This window comes from Xenopus laevis, chromosome 6L, assembly GCF_017654675.1.
Source record: "Xenopus laevis strain J_2021 chromosome 6L, Xenopus_laevis_v10.1, whole genome shotgun sequence".
NCBI classification, from domain to species: domain Eukaryota; kingdom Metazoa; phylum Chordata; class Amphibia; order Anura; family Pipidae; genus Xenopus; species Xenopus laevis.
This window is the reverse complement of record NC_054381.1, coordinates 96848649-96864446: the sequence shown is the minus strand read 5'-3', so window position 1 is coordinate 96864446 and position 15798 is coordinate 96848649.

Genomic DNA, 15798 nt, shown 5'->3' with positions numbered 1-15798 from the left:
AATCTGTACAATCTGTATGCAAAACATTGCATACTAATAGCTTCTTTTTTAGATAGCTTTTAGATAGCTTCTTTTATCAGATATAGGCAATAACTTTCCATATTGTAACTTAACACTTCTGAAATGTATACATTATTAGAACAGAGTTAACTCTAAAGAAGCTAGACCATACCATAGAAGGAGATACAACTGATTTCATTCACAATAAATGTATTTATGGCACGATTCTGTATATAACGCTCTGGATTGTAGGTCTCTTGTAGCCAGTATGCAACACGTACTTTGTACAGATGCTATTTCTAGCACTGCAAGGATGATTGAGAGCCCTCATTCTTGCTGAAAACCTTTTAAGGATGTATTGTTCAGAGAACTGTTGTTGAAATCTGTTCAGCATCATTATTATTCACATAGCATTTTTATGTTCCTTATTCTTTTATTAACTTGCTGTTGCATTATTGAATCATATATTTTAAGATTTTCTGTAAGTCAAGTAACATTATATTTGAAACACACACACACACACATATACATACAGGTATATTTAATTTAGGACTAGATATTATAAAGCGACCTACTGTATCATAGATATACAAATGCATCTCCATTTTGAAAATCATAAATTCAAATAATGTTTGTATGGCAGTTATCTGTTGCTCCAGCATTACCAACCAACAAATTATGCATATTTACTCTTAATCATCAAGTGTGGGCCCTCACATATGTTGGAGGCAGGGTGTTGCTTAACTATACTTCTCTGCATATTTTAATTAATAGGGTCTAGTTGTTCTTCACAATAAACAGTAAGGCTTTATTAACTGGATTCACAGGAGTCTTTGTGGGAGAGAAACAGGATACAAACGTTCTGCATACACTCTCATATATAGATTCAAGCATCCAGTGTTTTACCCATCAGGGGTCAGTCATTTAACAATGGATTAATTTAATCTGAAAGCGTCACCTCTAATCTACTAGGTTATCCTATATCTGGCTCTTTATCAGGCCTAGGATATTATCTTGTCCCGCCTGTCTTCCAAGTCAGCTTTCACAAAAAGCATGTGTGCTAGGGCTTCAACGTGTTACAAGCCCTCTTCTGGCCAACTTTGGAACTGCCAGGGGAATACTTTATCCAGGACTTGAAGCTGGTATATATTTATAGTATATACTGTAAACTCTTTTGAGGGGTTGCACTCCTGTCTTGAGAAAGATCCTTTAATGCAAGATCACGTCTGATTTGCTAGAGCTACTGTATAATAAAATTGTGCAAAATGAAAATTGAAGTACCATTCTTGCACTGGCAAATTGGTGGCAGGTGACCCTTCATAATGAACCAAGACCACTGTAAGAAAATCATGACAAAAAGACAGATGTTGAAATTAAACCTTTTATAAAGCATATGACCATAGAAACTCTACATTTAGATTGGGTAGCATATGGTCCTTTGTGTACAAGTACTGTAAATAAGCCATGCCACAAAGGCAGATGTAGGAGGTAAGGGGAACCAAACTCTCAAATTTCTTCTTATAAAACAGCCACCATAACCACTACTTCATTGAAGCCATGTGCTTGTGTGGGCAAATGTATTGGTAGGTAGTCCTTCATGTAGCCAAACCATCCCAAAAATTAATTCAAAAGAAGCTATAATTCTGTGCTCAAACTCCTCCTTATGAAGAAGCCAGCTAAACACTGCACCATTAAAACTCTACACTTAAAGATTGCCCATCATGATGAACTCAGGCCACTGTAAGAAAACCATGCCAAAATGAATTGAACTCTCAGACTTTTTTGTATAAAGCTCACCCCCCAATAACTACACTTTGGAAACTGTATGCCAGCATATGAAAATGTGATGGTCCCTTATGAAGAAACAAGGCCACTGCAACCAAACCATCCCAAAACAAGAAATGTGGAGAGATGCTGCCATTGAACTCTCAAACCGAAAATTTGGTGGAAGATTGCCCAACCAAGGCCACTGTAACCTATCTACCCCAAAAATATAGACATACAGCAGGAAGAGGCTGGAATTGAACTCTCAACTTTGTAAGAGGCTGGAATCAAAAGAGCAAGGGGGAATTTGAATTGAAAACTGCTCAATTTACCACTGAATCCCTTTACACATAAAACGTTCCAATCAAAAGGGAGCCCCTCCATGCTTTTCAGGGTTAGACAGCTACAGTACAACTTACAGCTGCCAAACCCAATCAGCAAATATTTTATCATCTACTCTGTATATGTAACCACTTTGGTGCAGTGGCTATGGTGATCAGGGGTCCTGAACCTTTTTTCATGAAAGATACTGGGAACTGGTATTTACATCACAGTGCCTCCACTTAGTGGCACTAACGAATTATACCTCAGGGGAATTCCACCAGGAACAATGAACACTCAAGTTTGCAGTAAAACAAATATAAACTTTTTATAGAACTATAATAATAAAAAAAAAGAGAAAAAGAAAAAGGGGTTAATGGCCACACAGTTTCATTCAGTGTCCCTAAAGCTGGCCATAGACGCAACGATCTGATGATTTTCAGACCGTGTGTGGAGAGTCCCGGCATTTTTCGTCCGGCAGAGATCAGTCGTTTGGTCGATCAGAACAACAATGAGTTAAGCTTTGCCCCTTTTTTTATTTTGCTTGCCCCTATTTTTATTTTGCATGCATCCTTTTGCATCTGTAATTAAGTTTGGATTGCAAAAAAATTGTAAGGTGTACAAGAGAGTAATTTTAGGGGAAGGTTTAATATCTTTCCTAGGTATACTACCAACTTCACTGTATAATCAAGATGAGGACATAACAGGGATCTATAAAGAAGAAAAATGTATGCTTTTGTATATTTTCAAAGATATGCACCGCTCTATTTTCTTTATACTGTGTAGCAGTGCTCAAATTGAGATCTGCATGGTGGGCTGTCTTTATGTGGTAGAATTCTGTTTTACTTTAAACTATATATTGTTCTTAAATGAAAACTATTGCATTCAGTAGCATAGCTGTTATCTGCCATACAATTTAGCCCTTCAGTATATCTCCTAGTATCACTGACTAGCAATATGCAAAAAAAAGTATCTAGTGTTTGCCCCCAACACTCTCTTTAAATATATTCACACATAAATACTTTACGTACAGCATATATTAAAAAAAAAAACTGTGTAAATATGATGTTACAAACTGACAGATCACTGCAGTCTTCAAGAGAAACCCTTATTGTACAATGTTTTGGTGACCTGAAGTTTGTTGTTAGGTGCTGTAGACTGCAGAGCTCCATCAGCACAGTGTATATATATATATATATATATATATATAAACAGGGGGGTTGTGGGAGCACTCTAAAGGCTTTAAAGTATATATAGATAAGTATAATAAATGCTATTGCATATGTACCCAATACAGGGGTTATTTTGTTACAAAGTTATGATCATAAAATTGATAAGCCACCATACCACGTCAAGGTAAACCCCGAATGGCGGTCCCTAACTTGTTTTATATTTTATGTGCATTTTAGCATTACCTGTAATCAATGTCCGTTGAACGCTGTTTTTTCACTGAGGGCTTAACAGACGGGCGTTCAACGGACATTGATTACAGGTAATGCTAAAATAACCCTACTTTGTTAATTTCTTCCCAAACTTGCCTGTGTGGGGTGTTTGTATTCTTTTACATGTATCACTGTTTGTAGATTCAGATTTTAAAATAGTTATTGTTAAATTTAAAATAATATCTGAATCTACAAACAGTGATACATGTAAAAGAATACAAACACCCCACACAGGCAAGTTTGGGAAGAAATTAACAAAGTAGGGTTAATCCCTCACAGAATTTGATTGGTTTTAAAGAAAATGGGAGGGATTGATAGGGTATAAATCCCGCAGAGGACATGCTGTTCACAGATACACCTATGACTAAGCGCCGGAGGGTGCGAAACGCGTAAGGTGGGGTTGTTTGTAACTGAATTTTAATGCTAATTTAATAAAACAATATTTTTTATGAAAACAAAAGCCTTGGGACAGTTATCTTTGGATAAAGGATTTTCTTATCAGTTGAATATGCCTTTGCTTTAGATTATGTTTGATTTCTTGTGCTTTGTCCCAATGCCCTTTAATTTATTTGTACAAAATTATCATACCCCTCTCATAGTTGCCTCTTCTCCAGGGAGAACAAATTCAGCTTTTCAGCAAAGCCATCATTTAGCTGTTGCATTTCACTTTTATTAGCTTATTAGTTTATTTGAACATTTGTGCACTTTTTCCAGCTCATTCAAGGGGACATAAACCTTCCACAGCAGTGTAGCTCCCCCTAAATATGGAAGTATTCTATATGCAGTTTATTAGGGATTAATTACAAAATATCCTGGAAAGCCATCTAAAGAGGGTCTTTAGCGTTTTAATGGAAACTGAATGTACAGCTGTTTATTGGTAAAACAACATCAAAAATAATGACCTGGCTCGACTAAAACGACAAGATTGTGATACTTGAATAACTCGTTCAGTAGCCAATAAGAACACATCTGACCAGTTAGACTGTAACTGTATAACTTAGGGAGTTCTTACAGGAAGAGTGTGTGAAGACTTGAGTAGGGAAGGTCAGGAAAGAGTTCCCTATACAATATATCCTGTGGACACTTTAAAAAAAACTGACTTTTTTTTATCATTGGCTGTCTCTGGGCTGGATAATCTTAAAGGAAAACTAAACCCTAAAAACGAATATGGTTTAAAAATGACATATTTTATATACTGAACTCATTGCAACAGCCTAAGGTTTCAGCTTCTCAAAAGCAGCAATGATCCAGCACTTCAAACTTGTCACAGGGGGTCACCATCTTGGAAGGTGTCTGTGACATTCATGTGCTCAGTGTGCAGCTGTTGAGAAGCTAAGCTTAGGGGTTGTCGCAAGTTTTCAAGAGGAAAATTAGGTATGTGAGGTACAGTATATAAGCCGATTCTACAAGGCTGATTATTCAGTTCTGATGCTAGTTGCACTGGTTTCTGTGCTGCCATCAGTAACATAACTTCCGGCTTCCGGATCCGGGCACAGGAGATGCACCCATGCCCCCTAACACCCCTCTAGAAACGCTAGACGCGATACTTCCAGTGAAACCAAGCCTACTGCCATAAACAGCATAATAAACATTCTGCAAAATATTTGGCTCACAGGATAAAAATGAAATTACATAACCTTATTTGTATGCATAAAATACAAATTCCATTCACAGTGCTTCATAATAAAATAGCAATCCCCTTACTTTCTTTAGATAAACACTTACATATATACATCACAAGGACAGCAAACAACTTTACTCTTGTGAGATCATACCATTACATTACCTTGTCCGGTAAACTCCCTCTATAAAATACATTGGATTGCAGCAATACAAATAGGTTTGACATTCTTTCCATGGTATAATCATTCAACCTAAAGAGGGGTATAACTACTCCCCATCGAAAAAAGTCTTTTAAAACAGAAGTACTTTAGTCCCTGAGGTCAGTCTTTTAATAGGCCTATATCAGAAATGTAAAATTTAGAATTCTTTTTAGAAGAAAAAAGAGTAATCAATGACAAATATTTTGCCCAAAGATAGAAAAAAGGTTACTGCCTTATTAAATAATATTGGTACTATCCGTGGTTTTGATCTCCACAGCATTCAAATAGTTAACACTAGCTTTGTCATTGTCTGCCAGTGTCTATTATCGATATCGCTGCTTTAGTTCCAAACTAGAACACAGCGGTGGTCAAAAGGTCCTGTACGCATTAAACTTACATAGCTGTCACAGGAGCTTATCATCATGGATTTTGTTGGTAGTGTTTGACATTGCACATGCTCAATGTTCTCTGGGCAGCTGCTGAGAAGCTAAGCTAATTGCAAAATTATCGAGCAGAAAATGAGCTACAGGGCTGATTATAAGATTCTTGTAGAGTCTATAGTTGGACATTTCTCTTGAAGAGCTTTGATGTCTTTAGTCAAATACAACATTTTAGTTGTCAGGATTCTTCATTCATGCACCAGATTTTATGTGTACAGTTTCTGCAGTTCCAATACCTTTGTGTCAGCTCAAGTCAGGTCAAACGTGGTGGAGAGAACAGTAATTGCAAAGTAAGGACTGTATGGGGTCAGTACAATAGAAGAAGAATTGGAGGATGTAAAGGATTCACTCCAGAAAGAGGTTTGGAGGGTTATCCAACTGTCTTGTTAACAATAGCGCCATCAAGTATGGTTGTGAGCCAGAAAAGATCCTGAAGTATATTTCAGTGAAATATCCAATAATAATTGGTGGTTACTTTGAATTCATTAACTTCTTCCCCATTGCAGATCTGAGGTCCTCATGCTGTTAAGACCTAGAAAAGCTAAATGTCACTGACATACCAGTGCACTCAGATTCAGTAAATGGTTCTCCCTTGGGCAGGGCCACAATCAGTGAGTTACAGGGAACACTGCAGTCAGGGGCCCAATGGCAGAGGGGGTTCCAATGATGTGATTTGTTGGCCTGTGAAAGAAGTGGGACTTGAAGGGGAGGGTGTGCTTTTGGTTAAAAATGGGCTGGAGGTAATTGGGGAGTGTCTGGGATGAATTGTGGCGTGACTATGCAAGCAAGGGGCAACTTTCTCATTGGGGCCCCATTTTATTTGTTTGCAGGGTCCACCACCCAGGGGGGGGCAGATAACCAGTGAGTCAATAATTGACACCCCTTGGGGAGGGTCCTCTTAACTTAGTAGCATAGGAGGAAGATGTCCTTCGTGTGTTCCATCTAATCATTAATGTCTAAGGTAAAATTTTGGTTGTGTAATAGTCAGTTTCATGCATGCCCCATGTTTATTTTTGGGTTATTTTTCTGCCTTAAGATATCATCACACTATATTGTATCATCCCCTATAATGAGCTCTGGTTAAATACAAATTAATGGCCTTTATCAATATCATGTATAATGACCCATAAAACCCCATATAACCAATGGGAAACCACTCCACACTTGAACTTTGACTGCAGCAATCAAATTTTGATATAGGTGAAACCCCATCAGGTATAATCAGTACTAGATTCTTACAGCCCAGAGCCTCGTAATAACAAAAAGAGTTTCAAAGCTGTAGAAAGGCAAAACTGTATATATACTGTATATAGTGTAGATATGGGAAGACTGGCCAGAACATTGCTAATTCATTTAATTTGATTTACATTTTAAAAGTTGTTCATATTAGGAGATGACCCTAAGCTAAAGTTGCAGAGTTTGACAGCATTCTATAGAATAAAGGTGATATTAGGGTAGAGAAGGATGAGAAATAGCTGTTAAGGGATAACATGGATACAAATAGTTTAAAGTGGTGGTTTACCTTTATGTTAACTTTTAGTATATTATAGAATGGCCAATTCTAAGCAACTTTTCAATTGGTCTACTTTTTTTTTTATTATAGTTTTTCAATTATTTGCCTTCTTCTATCCAGGTTTCATATGGGGCTAATCTAAAACAAATGCTCTGTAAGGCTACCCATTTATTGTTATTGCTACTTTTTATTACTCATCTTTCTATTTACATACTCTACTATTCTCTTGTTCTAATCAATGCATGGTTACTGGGGTAATTTGGACCTTGGCAACCAGACTGATGAAAGTGCAAACTGGAAAGCTGTTGAATAAAAAGCTAAATAACTCAAAAACCAAAAATAATAAAAAATGAAAAATAATTGCAAATTGTCTCAGAATACGACTCTCACCATCAGTCTAAAAGTTAACTGAAAGGTGAACAATCCCTTTAATGTCAGCTGTATGTCTTTAATATCGATAGGTATGGACAATCAGAGTAATACATGTATTCTGCTTTTCATCAGCAAAGAAACCAATCACATTTGTGTTTATATAATTCCCAGATGGAGGTTAAGAGCCCAAATATCCTGGGAATAGCCACATAAGAAAAAAACTGTCTAGGATAAAGATCCATGGTTACCTTTTGATGAACTTCATTGCTTGATTCCCTCCTTATGCCAATAAGCAACAACTTAAAGTGCCTGAATATATGCTGAGCTGCTGACTGAAGCTAAAAAGTTCATTAGAAGTAAAATTATTATGAAGTTTACAATGACTCAAAAGTGTGCTAAATTGCATGTAAAGTGAGTTGGATGCAATTGCACTGAAAATCTCAGTTTCATAGATTTCTTTATTGCTTTGATTTGTTCTTGCTTTAACAATACATTTGTTTCCACAATTTATTGGCACGTAATAAATTGTAAGCATATTGTGAGTGAAAATGCTCAAAAGACCCTATGTGTAAAAGCAACATTTTCAAAAATGAGGTGACATTTAATGCGAATGAACTGCAAATTAGTCAAAACATAAATAACTGTGTCCAATACAAAACTCTTGGTAACAGTTGTATTCATAACTATACCAGTAGATGGTGCCAAAGGTGCATGTTTGCAGATTTCCGAAGCAGCAGAACGTAGAAGGCCCATGTTTTATGCTGTGTCCCTGCTTGGATGTGAATTCATTGGCAAAATGTTTAATTATTTTTATAACTAATACAATTTAGCCAATGCCCTTTCTATTTCTTCTATTTTCCTCCAAAGAGGAAGGACCAACAGTATATTAAAGTGTGGCAGGGAGTGGTCATCAACTTATGAGCCAATTATAGATATTTGTAAATAAGTATAACTAGATATATGGGCTCTCACCCAGCAAATAGGAAATGAGGAACTGTGGGGAATTAAAGCCATAGGTGCCGTTAACCTTATGGGTCCCTACATAATTACCTCTCCATTTAGGGGGAAAAATGCACCAGCTCGGGAAAATAGTAAACTGAGAGCCACCATCTTACTTATCTTTCCCAGGCTTCTGGCTTGTACAGTGCACACATTTTTCACAGTGGTATGCTAATTTGTGAGTAGATTTGATGAAAAAACAAAAAAAAAACAAAACCTAAACGTTAAAAATACAGCTCCTACTGATTTCTGCAGAAAGTCTCCAGGTGTTACTTGCTGAAATTTCTAATGGGATTTTTGAGATTTTTCTTTGATTGATAAATCTGAATAATTCAAATTAGGAAAACTCAAATTAGAAAATATTCAAATTTTTGGATTTTTTTTGCCATGAATTGCAGAATACCCTTGAATTTGAATCCATTTCCACAAATACTTTTGGATTCATAGGATTTTTTTTTTATAATAATAATAATAATAATAATAATAATAATAATAATGTGTTGGTGCCTCTAATTTTAAAAAAGAAGTGCTAACAGTGTATTCCATAAAACTAAATGTTTATGCTCTTGCTTCAGTTCCATTCAATGTGACTATTGCCCTGGATATAAAACTAGTCTACTAGGGGCAATCTCTCCAGCATACCACTGATGCTTGTTTGCGTCTGACCTCTGGATTCTTCCAATGATTCACAGTAGGATTTTCTTGATGGAAAGATTGCTTAAAAGAAAATAGGGATGCACCGAATCCTGGATTTGGTTCGGGATTTGGACAAGATTCTGCCTTTTCCTGCAGGATTTGGCTTCGGACAAATCCAAATGCCTGGCTGAACTGAATCCGAATACAAAACATCACGTGACTTTTCATCACACAAACAATGTCAAACAATAAACAATTCAAAAAATTGTAACCACACGCTGAGCACACGATTCTTTTTTCCTCTTGTTTACCTAATTTACATATGCAATTTAGGGTTCTGTTCGATATTTGGCCGAATCTTCCACAACTAGGAATGGACGAATCTGTGGCGTTTCGACGAATAATTCATGAATTTCCAGCAAAATGAGCAAAACGGCAAAAAATTTGTGAAACGCCGCCAGCGTCTCGTTTATGACACCGGCGTCCGTTTTCTTTTTTACACTGGCGCACATTTGCCGGCGAAAATGCGGCGGTGTCCAAAAAAAATGCACCAAAAAAATGGACACCGGTTTCGCAAATCTATTTGCCAGCGGCCCATCACTATTCACAACGGATTCGGGATTCAGCTGAATCCTAAAATAGTGGATTCAGTGCATCCTTAATAGAAAATAAGAACTTATAGGATAATTCAACCAAAAAAAAACCCTACACCCCACCCCACGTAGACACCCCTCCCTCCTCCCTTAGCCTAGCTGCCCCCGGGGAAATGCCCCTAACTTTTTTCTTACCCCTCTGTACAGATTCAGGCATTGGAGTTCACCGCAGCCATCTTCCGGGTCTTCGTGTCTTCTTCCGGCACTTTACCTAACCAGTAAATTGCTCCAACTGCGAATGCGCTGATTTGCCAGTCTCCGTCTCCGCTTACCGAAGACCCGGAAGATGGCTGCGGTGAACTCCGATGCCTGAATCTGCAAAGAGGGATAACTAAAACGTTAGGGGCATTTCCCTGGGGGGGGGGGGCAGCTAGGCTGGGGGGGAGGAGGGAGGGGAGTCTAGGTGGAGTGGGGGTAGGGCTTTTTTTGGTAAAGGGCTGATTTCTCCTTTAAGTACAGATAAACCACAAAATGGAACATTTACATAGGGTTAGACAACTACTGAAAACTGAATTTTTCTTACTTATATATTTATTTGAATTTATAGCAGAACAATAGATTCTGTTGTAAAATGCTATATTTAAAGCATTATAGATTAAAAGGTAACAGTATAAAGCAATGTATGATCATTATTATAGAAAAAGAGGGCAGATAAAAATAAAGAAAAGAAGAGAAAAAAGGGCTTCTTTATTAATCTATAGGTTTTAAATTGCTGAATTGATTTGTTTCCATAATGAGGATTCGGGGAAGCCAAGTAATTCTGTGATTTGTGAATTGTTTCTATAAAGTGCACGATAATTCCGGGAATCTGGCTATTTCTTTCCTCATGTTTATCCATTGTTTGATAGATGGGGGAGAGTTTATTTCCGATGCATTGGGAAGAAGTATTTGGCTGCCATCATTATGTGCATTGTTAATGTTTTATATACACAGTCAGTAGTGCTGCCATTACAAAGGAATAAGGCTTTAACTCCCTGATAGCAAGGTTTTTGTGGGTGAAATTAAAGTTATTTTATGTCAGAATGGCCATATTATCTCACACTGTTTAAGCTATGTATCAAATAGTATAAAAATAACTTTATCCACCCTTTAAGAGGTGAAAACAAATGGTGTGTGGATAGACAAAAAATATAAGATGTTGTAGATGTTATAAATATTCAGCCCCATTCCTGTAACAAACCAAAATGAACTCAGGTACACAAATTACTTTGGCACGTCTTACAAACTTAATGGCCCTTGGCAGTTTGTTGTATTAGAGGAATGCGTGATTTCACAATAAATCCATAACAAAGATGAATAATGAATACTACTCCGCTCTCCTTGTGAACCCAAGTACTAGATATATTATATATGTATGTATATTGTATTAGGCCGGCTGTTTAAACAAGGATAGGAATCTTGTCATCGCTAGCAAACAGCCACAGAGAAAAATTAAACAATCTCTTTAGTGTAGTAAGTCTGCTCTTGTTTTATAAAATAGCTACATGCCTTATTTACATGATATTCATAAAGCAACCATGTTATTTGGTTTATAAGATGGCCACTTTGTATTTCTTTTACCATTGCTTAAAAAAATGTTATCTAGAATGACAGGGACCTGGGGTTTTCTGGATAAGGGGTCTTTCAGTAATTTAGATCTACATACATTATGGCTACTAAAAAAATAATTTAAATAATAAATAAATAATAGGATTGTTTTGCCACCAATAGGATACATTATATCTTAGTTGGGATCAAGTGCAAGGTACTGTTTTATTATTACAGAGAAATAGGAAATCATTTTTACAATTTAAAATAGAGTCTATGGGAGATGACATTCCCGTATTTCAGAGCTTTCTGGATAATGGGTTTGGGATCCCATACCTGTACTTGAATAAATATCCCAATAAATATTGCTTCCAAAGCAGGTATGGAATCCAGAAACTTTTTATCCAGACAGTTCCAAATTACAGAAAGTCCATCTCCCATAGACTCCATTTAAGAAAATAATTCAAATTTTTTAGGAATTATTTTCTTTTTCTCTGTTATAATAAAACAGTACCTTGTACTTGACCCTTTTAACCTCCATGAATCCAAATTGGTGGCAAAACAATCATATGTTTTTTTTTTAAAGTTTAAATGTTTTTTAGCTGAAGGTATGGTGATCCAAATTATGGAAAGATCTCTTATCCGGAAAGCCCCAGGTTCCAAGCATTCCAAATAATAGTTCCTATAGCTGTATTTGTTTACTCTTCGCATACTGCCGATTCTACCTAAAACATATCCAACACTGGGCATCAAATCCCTTTTTTCAAGAATGGGAAATATATCGCTAATTTAGTGTACCTCTAGTCTACAAGCAAATTTTCTTTGCTAACAACTGTTATACATCAAGTAAGATTGAAGTGAATGGCATTCAATTGTGGAAGAGGAACAGAGAAGTTTGTTTGTTTAGTGAATAATGTCATTTTGGAAAGTTAATAAATCTGCTGCTTTGAGTGATAATAGTTAAGTGATAGGTGGGCTATATAGAGTAAATATGTTCATTGCTTTATGTTTTAGCCATTGTAAGACTTGTTTGGCATAACAAGTTTTTAAAATTGAACCATCTGAATTAATCAATGCCATGGTCAGTGATCCTGACAACCAGTAGCATTTATAGTTCTAGGCCGTAAAGAGCCAAAATAGAAATGCAAATAAAATGCAAATAAAAAACATACAAAATGAACAATGAAAACCAACTGAAAATCTGCTTAGAAAAGGTCTGCCTATATCACACTTGTAATTAATGCAAAAGTACAGATCCCCTTTAACTTTGGAAATGGTACTTTGACATGACGCATGACCCAACTGGTTAACAGTGGGTTTGTGGGTCAAGCTGACATTTTTTTATTCCTCCTTCCTGCATTAAGGGTTATTGAAAGCACAAGTAATACAGAGACATTTTTTGGCCAACAGTGGCACATGATATCATGCAGTTTGGTCTTTAGAGGAGCAATTGAGCAGAGTAGAAATTATGTAAACAGCATATAAAATAAATCAGTTCAAACAACAAGAATAAAAAGGGGAATTTTACACAATTGTAAAATCTATTAAAGGAAAAGGAAAGCTACCAAGGCAGTTTATTGCCAATAGATTAGCCACAACAGTGCAAGCTATAACACTATATTTATTCTGCAGAATGCTTTACCATACCTGAGTAAACAGCTCTGTTTGTTTAGGATAGCAGCTGCCATAATAGCTTGGTGTGACATCAGTTCCTGCCTGAGTCTCCTCCTGCTCACTCCTAGCTCTGGGCTCAGATAACAGCAGTGAGGGGGGAGGGAGGGGGAGAGGAGCAAATTGAGCATACTCAAGCCATGGGAGGTTTAAGCTGAAAACAGGAAGTCTGATGTGTACACAATAGAAGGAAATAAATGTGGTGTTTCTTTTGACAGAGGACTCAGAGCAGCATTACTTTGAGGGTTTACTGGTGTATTTATATAGACCTTTCTGATAAAGCTAGCTTAGTTTTAGCCTTTCCTTCTCCTTTAAGAATCAAACTCAACCTAGTTCTGTAAAACTAAATTGAAATTTTAATGTTGGATATTAACTCATAATGGACACCATCTTAAAATAAAATTGGAGGCAGATTATTTTACAAAACAACAGCAATAATTTCCCTTTTAAACTCCAGTGTATGCTTTTTTATCCATTAGATTGAATTAAAATATGTACTTATTTTGTAATATGTTCTGTTTTTAAAAACATACTTAAGTAAATTTTCATAAAAAAGGTGATATGTAGAAGATATTTAATAATGCCTAATTCTCATTGTAGTACAATGTATATGTATAGCTTGCTGATACTTATTCAGATAAAGCTATATAGGAAAACATTATTCAGCACATGTGGTATAACCAGGGCCGCCATCAGAAATCGCAGGGCCCCATATGACAAAATTTCCTGGCTAGGGTTACCACATGCTTATCAAAAATGAAAAAATATTGGTGGTCAGGGACCCCATAAAAAAACATGTGTGGTCAGGGCCTCCCCTAAAAAAAATTTGTGGTTAGGGCCCCCCATTAAAAAATATTGGTGGCTAGGACCCACATGGGAAAAAAATTGGTGGCCATGCCCCCCCCCCCACATTATAAGAAAATTGGTGGCCAGGGCCCCCCTTAAACATCCATTTAAAAAACCTTGCCCCCCCCAGAAGTTTAAAAAAAATTGGTGCCCAGGGCCCCAACACACAACAGGGGCCACAAAGGGTTACCTTTAGGGGGCCCTGCCATGTTGCACTTACTTCATTAGTGTGGCCCATCTGCTGTCAGTGAGCTGCCAACTACAGAAGGGAGGAGGGGAGCACAGGTGGCTGCATCTTCTTCCAGTGACAGCATTTTCTTCCCTTATTGGTCACAGAATTTCAAGTCCCGGTAAAGCTGCATGGTGATTGGATGACCTGGAGGGGAAGTTCAAACCTCAGCTATCCAATCCCTGAGCAGCTCAACCGGGACTTAAACTCTGTGATCAATAAGGGAAAGTAATGGATAGAAGTAAGTGCGGCGTGGCCGGGCCCCCCTTACCCTCGGGGCCCCCTACAGCTCTCCCCCCTGTCCCCCCCCCCTGATGGCAGCCCTGGGTATAACCATATCCAACAATATCCAGGAGGTAGATGATGAGGTGGTCAGAAGACCTGCAGAGGACATCACTGCTTATGCTATACATATGGATTATTTCCTCAAGTTGCCAGATAGTTACTTATCCAAGAATGAATAGTTCTGCCATTATTCCCAAATTCAAGGCATATCTACAACCTGATTTTGGGTTGTAGTAATCCATCCAAACCAGCTTTTGGTTTACAGTTTCACACAGATGTATTTTAGACCCATTTTAATTGTAATCTCAATACAGATGCAGAAGACATCATTTTAGTATTTGACAGCAATAAAAAAAACTTAAGAGAATCCACAGTGCTACAACAAGAGGTTGAATCCCCAAAAAACTTTACTTACCTGCATTGTTACTGAGTATCTGAATCCCTTTTATACTAAGGGGGTAGTTTATTTGGTTGGTGTGTGGACATAATTGGAGGGAAACAGACTTCCAAGACTTGGAATGTAAACTCTGGAAATAACTCAGTTACAATGATTAAATTTACATATAGCTCATTGATAGCACCACAATGCACAGAAACATGCTATCTGGTGGAAAGCTGTTCTATAAAGATGTGGATAACATGTTGTAAAAAGTAGCTGACCTAGACCAAAGGATCTGGGTAAGCAAACCTAAGCAAATTTACCTGTGGTGAAGGATCATTTTACACAAATAGTTAAACATCCTACATCTCCACTATAACCACCCTGGACACAAGAAGCCAGTGTTTTGTCCTGCCATTATGCTGGGCCAGCATCCTGTTTTCTATATTTTATTTTCATTTTTCCTTTTTAGTATCCGGATCTCCAGGAGGTTTGAGGGCCACAGGAAACACTGGAAAGGGGCAGATTTTTTTGTGTCTTAGTTCTTTTCCAGGGTGCTTTTCCCTTTTATTATAATTTGCTCCTTTTCAAAATGGCATTATGACACACTAAACTGAAGGAGAGCTGGACCTCCTAGTTGATGTCATGAACCTCAGAGACAAGCCCTAGATAAAAGATGAATTCCTTTACATTTTATGAAACAGTTGCTACAAGGGGCTGTTCTGTGACTCTGTGTGAAAGTTTTTGACCTAAGCTAACTTCTCCCACTGCTGTGTGAAGCTCTAAGGTACTTCAATGGCATGTATATATCCCTATCACTAGGTGAGCAGGCTATATACTTTGCAGCTATATTGTCTTATTTGCTTAGATGTCCACTTCTCCTGCTAAGAAAACAAGC